The 7,045-nt window shown below is 43.5% G+C and overlaps 1 long non-coding RNA gene across 1 annotated transcript in view; it reads right to left on the bottom strand.

The window, feature by feature from the left end:
* Window positions 1–6,518, bottom strand: part of LOC129526641 (uncharacterized) — a 29,101-nt gene extending 22,583 nt beyond the window's left edge. Inside the window, exons 1-2 of the long non-coding RNA XR_008671349.2 lie at window positions 6,441–6,518; window positions 5,183–5,384 (exon numbers count right to left, since the gene is read on the bottom strand). This is a non-coding gene — a long non-coding RNA (uncharacterized lncRNA). The remainder of the gene's footprint in view (window positions 1–5,182; window positions 5,385–6,440) is intronic.
* Between the last annotated feature and the right edge of the window lie 527 nt (window positions 6,519–7,045).

A 7,045-nucleotide genomic window follows, 5' to 3' on the forward strand; every position in this document is an offset into this window, starting at 1 on the left:
ATCAAACTAATTTAGAATACTTATAGAAGTCACCTGATAGAACTGGTTTTTTTAAAAAGTCAGAGAGACAAAGAAATTTCACCCAGATTAATTGCAAATATTATGTGTCATTTCAAAGGAACTTTTAAAAAAACATTTTAAGAAGTCATAGAGTAAAGGTTACATTTGTGCAGATCACAACTATACATGTAGAAAATAAATGAAAAACAAAATAATTCCCCAATGTTATATAAATGGCAAACTGTGGCTTGGCATAAACAGATTCAAACACTCTATCTCTGAAACAGACAGAGGTGAGGACCATGTGCTATGATAAATTGTGTTACAGGGCTAGAAAGAAGGCCTATATGTCACAGATAGGGGTGAAGACTTTTAATAAAATATCTAGTTTCTTAAACTATGAGAGTGAACAATGCAGTATTTCTAAATTAAAACATTTTATATTGTAGACAATTTTGAATATTTGTAACTACATTGATAAACTCAGTATATAATTAGTCAAGTGACTAATCCATATCCCTAAAAGTTAACATAACCACTTTATTCTTTAAAAGCTATTTTTATTAGGAAAGTAAAAGATTCCTGTATATTCAGGGTCTCTCTAAGCCCCAGTAATATTATAGACACTTCACTGTATTATGAGCAACCATCAAGGCCTGCTTTGAAAGAGTTTTTTCTAATCCACAAGATTTCTAGAACTTTCAAGGAGGCTACACCTCTCTCGGTACTTGTCAGAGTCCGCTCCCCAAATGAGTAGCTTACTACTTCCCTTAATTTAATGAGCTCTGTGCGGGAAGAAAGCTGTTAAAAAAAATGTACTTACACATGTAAGAAAATGGTGGATGATACAGAGCCATACATTGTTCTTTTTTCCAGTGTCCCCAGCTTGTGAGTGAGATCTTGTCCCTCAGTTAATGGTTCAGTATTCAGAATATTATTTTTCTTGAGTTTTGGATACCACTCTGTGAGCTAGGAGCCATTTATCATATAATATTCTCCTTACTCTACAGGACTCTTCCCTGTCTACCAGCCCCCTCCACCATACCCCTTCTCTTGGCTCCATGCTTGGGCAGCCGAGAGAGGCCAGTTATCAGCACAACGTAATCGCCAACTGCTGAGTCCATTAGGAAGGGCAGGTGAGAAATCTCTCATTAACTAAAGCATAAACTTTCTTCTTATCTACAGGATTCTTATCTAAGTTCAGGCTATTGTGCCACAAATAGAACCCACAGGCCAGATATAAATATTAATGTTTGTGTTAAAAGTCCTTCAAATATGGCTGGTACTATCTCTAAAGACCTTCACATATGATATAATTTACTTCCTCATCAAACAAAATTCTTGGCTGTGACTTCACCAGGAATGGAAGAAAAACAGAGGGAGGCCTGGGCAGCCCCCTCTGCCTTATACCAGCTCATTTTGGGTACAGTATCTTCCAAAATGGATTTGGATTTGGAGATCCAATTATACTGAGCATTTTTTTTCCTTCTTATTACAGACATAGACAACTGAAATTCACATAAGTGATGCTGGCTGGCAGAAGAAAGTTCAGAATCCCTCATCCCTTTCTTCTCTCTGCCAGGCTCACACACCCCGTCAAAGGAGAAAGCACAATTTTGCTGACCCTTTCAGGGACAAGTTGCCCTGGAACAAGTGAGCAAGCCAACTCTTGAGAATACTCTGGAAAAGCAAACAGTGGATTATCTTGGGTGTGTCAGTCCCGTAGGCAGGTTTTCCCACTTAACGCTGGCACTCTCTTCTGCTTTGGGATTGCCAGACATGACTCCACCAGCAGGCACCCCACTCCCAGTCCCAGCTGTGTCCATTCCTTGTTCCAGAAGACACATACACATCTCAACTAGACAGTTATTTTAAATAGTCTACTCATAACTATGATTTTCAAGAATGTTGCAGCTGGAAAGTGAGGGGAAAAGGGCTTACAGATTATCCAGTCCAGAGGCTACAAATTCAAATTCTTAATGGGGTCAGAGAGGTACTGGAAAGGAGTGAAGCAAGCCATATATGAGACAATATGGAAAGGTGAGGACTGTGGCAAACCACCTAAAAACGGTCCCTCTGATTAGAATCAAACATTCCCATTTCAACAAAGAAACTAAGTCCCAAAGAAGTAAAGTAATCTGTCAGGATGAAAATTCAGTTTAGCTCATTTTCCACTAAACAGGTTATGCCTAGGCAAGAAGGGGAGAGTACAACGTTCTCCAAATCTGGTCTGGGGGTACATAAACCTTTGTTTTAGACTATTAAAAATGCCATCCTCCCAGGTATGTACCCTCCCAGTTTTACTCCACCCCATGGGCTGTGGTCAAGACCACATTCATTCTCAGGAATGTTCTGTCTGGGGAGAATTGCCGGGATATGATCTGTGGTCAGTGAGAAAGCCCTTTTGATCCCAGCCACAAGAATGCAGCTGAGCTCTGAATCCCTCTCTCCATAAATCAGAGTCCTCTTAGGAATGGCTGGGTGTGGCTCCCCACACAGGTGCTTGGCCACTTCAGCAATCCTTAAGGGGGTACTCCTTCAGTTTGAAAGTCTTCTAGGAGCTGCTGGAATCAAAATGGTAAATCCAGAAGACTCTGTGTTCACAGACAAATTCTTCCCGACTTTCTGGGCATCTGTTTTGTTCATTCCTAGCACCCAGGTGTGAGTGCCTGTCTGCCTTGCTTCTGTTTGCTATTTTGTGTCTCACCTTCAACCCAGAATCTGACTCAGCTTGGGAACACTAGCCAAAGAGTCTTATGTGTACACTGCTTTTAATGTGTCCAAGGATGCAGAAGGAAGCAGCTATTCAAATAGTTTAAGAAGTCTGAAGACTGCTGTAGCCTCAGATCCTGGGTCCAAAGAGCTGACTGAAGACTGGCTGGAAAATTTGGAATCTTCTCTCCAAGGGATGCCCATGTGCCTCTGGGAGGGGAGCTCTTCCCTTAGCCAGCAATGAACTTCCTGAACAGACCAGCCATGAGATCAGCATGATACACCTGCCAGGAGGACTTAAGGCCAGGTCCACTTATGAAGACTCAGATGTTCATGGTAGCTATGATGTTTTGCAATGGGCCAGTCACGCCCTGGGATTCTTAAGAGTGCATCTTAATTTCTACATTCATGAAGATATAATAATAGGAACATTTACTAAATACTCAATGGGTTCTAGGTACCCTGATAAGTACTTTACAGAGACTACCTCATTTAATTCTCACATCAGCCCTATGAAGTTAGTTACCACTATTGCAATCTCTGTTATATGGCTGTAGAAATTGAGGTTTCAAAACATTAAGTTAATTTGCCCTAATTCACCAAACTAACAAATAGTGAAGCCAATGTTAAAATATACCTATTCGGATTCCAGGGAACCATTAACTGGAAAAACATATTTCTAGTAAGAAATCTCACCAGGTAGGTAATGTCTTTGTAATATGCCTGAGCAGTAGTCAGATACTGAGGCAAAGACTCTATCAGAAACTGGGGATGTGAGAGGGCCTCCAGATCACAAACAAAGAGTGGGATCAGGGATAGGTCACAAGTTCCACCGTGACTCAAGCCTCAGATCTATGCATACCTCATAGGTAAGTAAGGAGATTTAGGCAGCCTCCCTGTGCTGGCTACAGAGTATACGGGTGCTGCAGATGAAGGCCACCTCCACCTGGGACCAGCCTCAAAGGGGATCAAGCCTGGCAGTCTTGGAAAGTTGGTCTTGGGAAGGCTACAGGGCAACCTGCAATACACACTGAACACCCTCTTGCACTGGTAGAAAAATCTGTCCACTCCTTCCTGGTAGATGGGAAGACTGCCTTCCAGGGGTTTCCTCGAGGCCAGAGATCTGAGCACATGTCACCGGTCACAGCAGGGAAGAACAACAGTGAGGCTGCTGCTCACCCAGCCTCATTGCTCCCTTCTCTGTCATTCTCCTTCTCAACCCTAGAAATGACTCAGAAGAGCAGCTAAGGTGACTCAGAGAGAAGCCCTTTCAAGTTCCTAAGAAAACATGCATGCAGCCAACAGTGAGGTGCATTTGCTCACGGCTGTGTTATTTTAAAGGCAAATGTGGCTCCAAAATGGAGCCACCATCCTAGCACGGGGCCAAATCACACTGTGGGCCATTTTTAGTGGAGAGAGACTGTTTACAATAAATCCAGGCAGGCTTTAAATGTTGATTTATTCTTCTTAAAAGCCGAACCACACCATGTGGATTGGCTGAATCCAATAAGGGATTCTGGGATTCATTATTTTAAGTGGGACACAGTTTGGGGGGATGTTGGCTGACAAGGCTGTGGGTAAAGGCCTGTGTGGCTGTTCTTAGGGCCAGGGTCCAGGACTCAAAGTCAGGGGATGCCCAAGACCTTTCCTTCTTCCCCTCCTCACTCAAGCTCCCTGACTTTTGGCCACTCTGCTAACACCCTTAGTACCTCCATTGTATGGAGAATTAAAAGGAGCTGAAGTTAAAAATAGTCCTCTTTGCTCTTTCAGATGACTAAATAGAGATGATTTATGTAATGGCATTGCTCAAAACTATCTGCAGAATTATTCCCTTTATAGTCACCCTATAACTCTTTCCCTCCTCTCAAAATATGCCCAGAAACCTAAGAACATAGAAAAAACAGTTCCACTATCTCTATTAACAGGAGACATCAAGGCCTCCACGAGCCTCAAGACAGCTTTCTTGTTATTCATGTGCCTGGGTAGAGGCTTCAAACAGATGAATGTAGGGGAGGGAGCTCTGCTGTACTTTCTGCCCAATCTTTGTCCTCAGCCCACATGCTAAATGAGCACAAGGTCCTTCACTTGAGACCTCCTCCTCTTTTTTTCCTTTATGCCCACCCTTGTCCTATTTTTTGGTATCATCTGACAAACTAATTCACGTTGGTCACTAAGGTATATATGACTTCATGGACATCTACACCAAAGTAATACAATTGGTCCTTGAACAATGCAGGGGTTGGGGTACTGACCGCCACCCTGACCACACACTCAAAAATCTGTGTGTAACTTTTGACTTCCCAAAAACTTAACTATGAATAGCCTACTGTTGACCAGAAGCCTTACTGATAACACAGTCATTTGACACATATTTTGTATGTTACATGTATTAGATGCTGCATTCTTACAATAAAGTAAGCCAGAGAAAACAACATGTTATTAAGAAAATCATAAGAAAGAGAAAACATACTTATGATCCATTAAGTGGAAGAGGAACATCATACAATGGAAGTGGATCATTCATCTTTGTTGTCTTCATGTTGAGTAAGCTGAGAAGGAGGGAGAGAAGAGGTTGGTCTTGCTGTCTTGGGGTGGCAAAGATGGGATAAAATTCATGTATAAGTGGACCTTCACAGTTTAAACCTGTGTTGGTCAAGGGTCAACAGTACATTCTGAAAGAGAGAAGACATTTTTGCATGAAAGAACATCCTCTAATTGTTAAAAGCCAGTACCTGTGAAAGAGAGGCCTTCCTAAGTCCTACGAATTCCATTATGTGCCTGAAGCCAGGCAGGAAGATGTGCAAGCAGGGCCAAGGCAGACAGGCTGGAGAGTCTGGGAACTGTGTGTGGGCAAGCACACAGCCAGCATCCAGGTGACAGCCATGGCCTCAGACAGCCATCTCCTTCTGAGAATGCCATCCCCTCCTCTCAGTGCCACCAAGGATTCAAGAGAAACCAGAATTCTAGATTTTCATGGGAAATCTCGACATTTTTAGGTTGACTACTAATCAGTTGAAAAATTTAAAAATGAAATATATTAGGGCAAACAACCCTCATCCACACACTGACATGACTCTCCTGTTCCCAGCTTTCACCCTTGGTATTGCTATGCAAAAATTCAATGTCTCTAACACTATGTCTAACACTACCGGTTGCTCATGGCAGTGGGGAGCAAAGAGATTTCCACCCCACTTCCTATTTCAGTCTCTACCCAGGCAAGAGAGTAATAAGAAAGCTGTCTTGAGGCCTGCGGAGGCCTTAATGCCTCCTGTTACTAGAAATAGCGGAACTATTCTGTGTTCTTGAGTTTCTGGGAGTATTTTGAATGGAGTTGGGGATCCCACTCCCAAGGGACAGTGCCGTCAAGACTTATTTGAAGCTCAAGGTAGGCTTGGAGGCCCAAGGCTCTGCCGACAGCGGTGAAATGGAGCACATTTCCCTTCCTGGCTTGTTTGTCCGCCTCCAGAAGCCTGCCACCCAGCCCATGTGACACTTGGGACAACCCAAGACCTGGCTCCAAGATTCTCCTTCAACTTGTCACAGGTAGATAGAAAGGCATGAGCAAGGCAGAAGAGGGCTCTGCCTCCACCCACTAGAAATGTTGGGTGATGGTTCTGCTATTATCTCATTGCCTCTCTAAAAGTGATAAATTGGCAGCCAGTGCCAGGGAGAGGCCATTTCCTGATGATCCACACGTCTTAATATTAAAGTGTTAGTTAAAGGCAGACCCCAGGGAGAAGAAACTTCCTGAGCGTGCACATTAAGAGACAACAGTGGCAAAGTATGGTCTTCCGGGTACACTCCACCAGACGCAATGAAGAAAGCCTCAGATGGGCATGCGCACAACTTCCTAAACACACTGCGCATGCTCAGTTCCCAAGGGTGAGGGAAGCACTGTGCATGCGGGAAGCCCACCCTAAGGGAAGAATCGTGGGAGAAAGGCAAGCCTATAAGGCCCTAGGATTAAGGTTAAAGGCCCCTTTTTTTTGTTCTCTTTTCTCCCTTGGACCTTCAGACACCCGCTTGGGTCTCTTCCAAGCGAATTTTTCTTTCTTTCCTGCTCTCAAGTCTTCTTAAATAAACTTCCACTCCTGCTCTGAAACTTGCCTCAGTCTCCTTTTCTGCTTTATGCCCCTCAATCGAATTCTCTCTTCTGAGGAGGCAAGGACTGAAGTTGCTATGGACCCGTACAGATATGCCGCGGGTAACTTGGGGTAACTTGGATCTCTTCCACCGGCAGCAAACTCACCGTGGTGTCTGTCCCACATTCTACCTTTGCAAAAAGCTGACTTTGGAAGGTTGAATTCTCTGACTGCTACCCTGCCTCCAATAT

This window comes from Gorilla gorilla, chromosome 15 (assembly GCF_029281585.2).
Source record: "Gorilla gorilla gorilla isolate KB3781 chromosome 15, NHGRI_mGorGor1-v2.1_pri, whole genome shotgun sequence".
In the NCBI taxonomy this organism is placed as follows: Eukaryota; Metazoa; Chordata; class Mammalia; order Primates; family Hominidae; genus Gorilla; species Gorilla gorilla.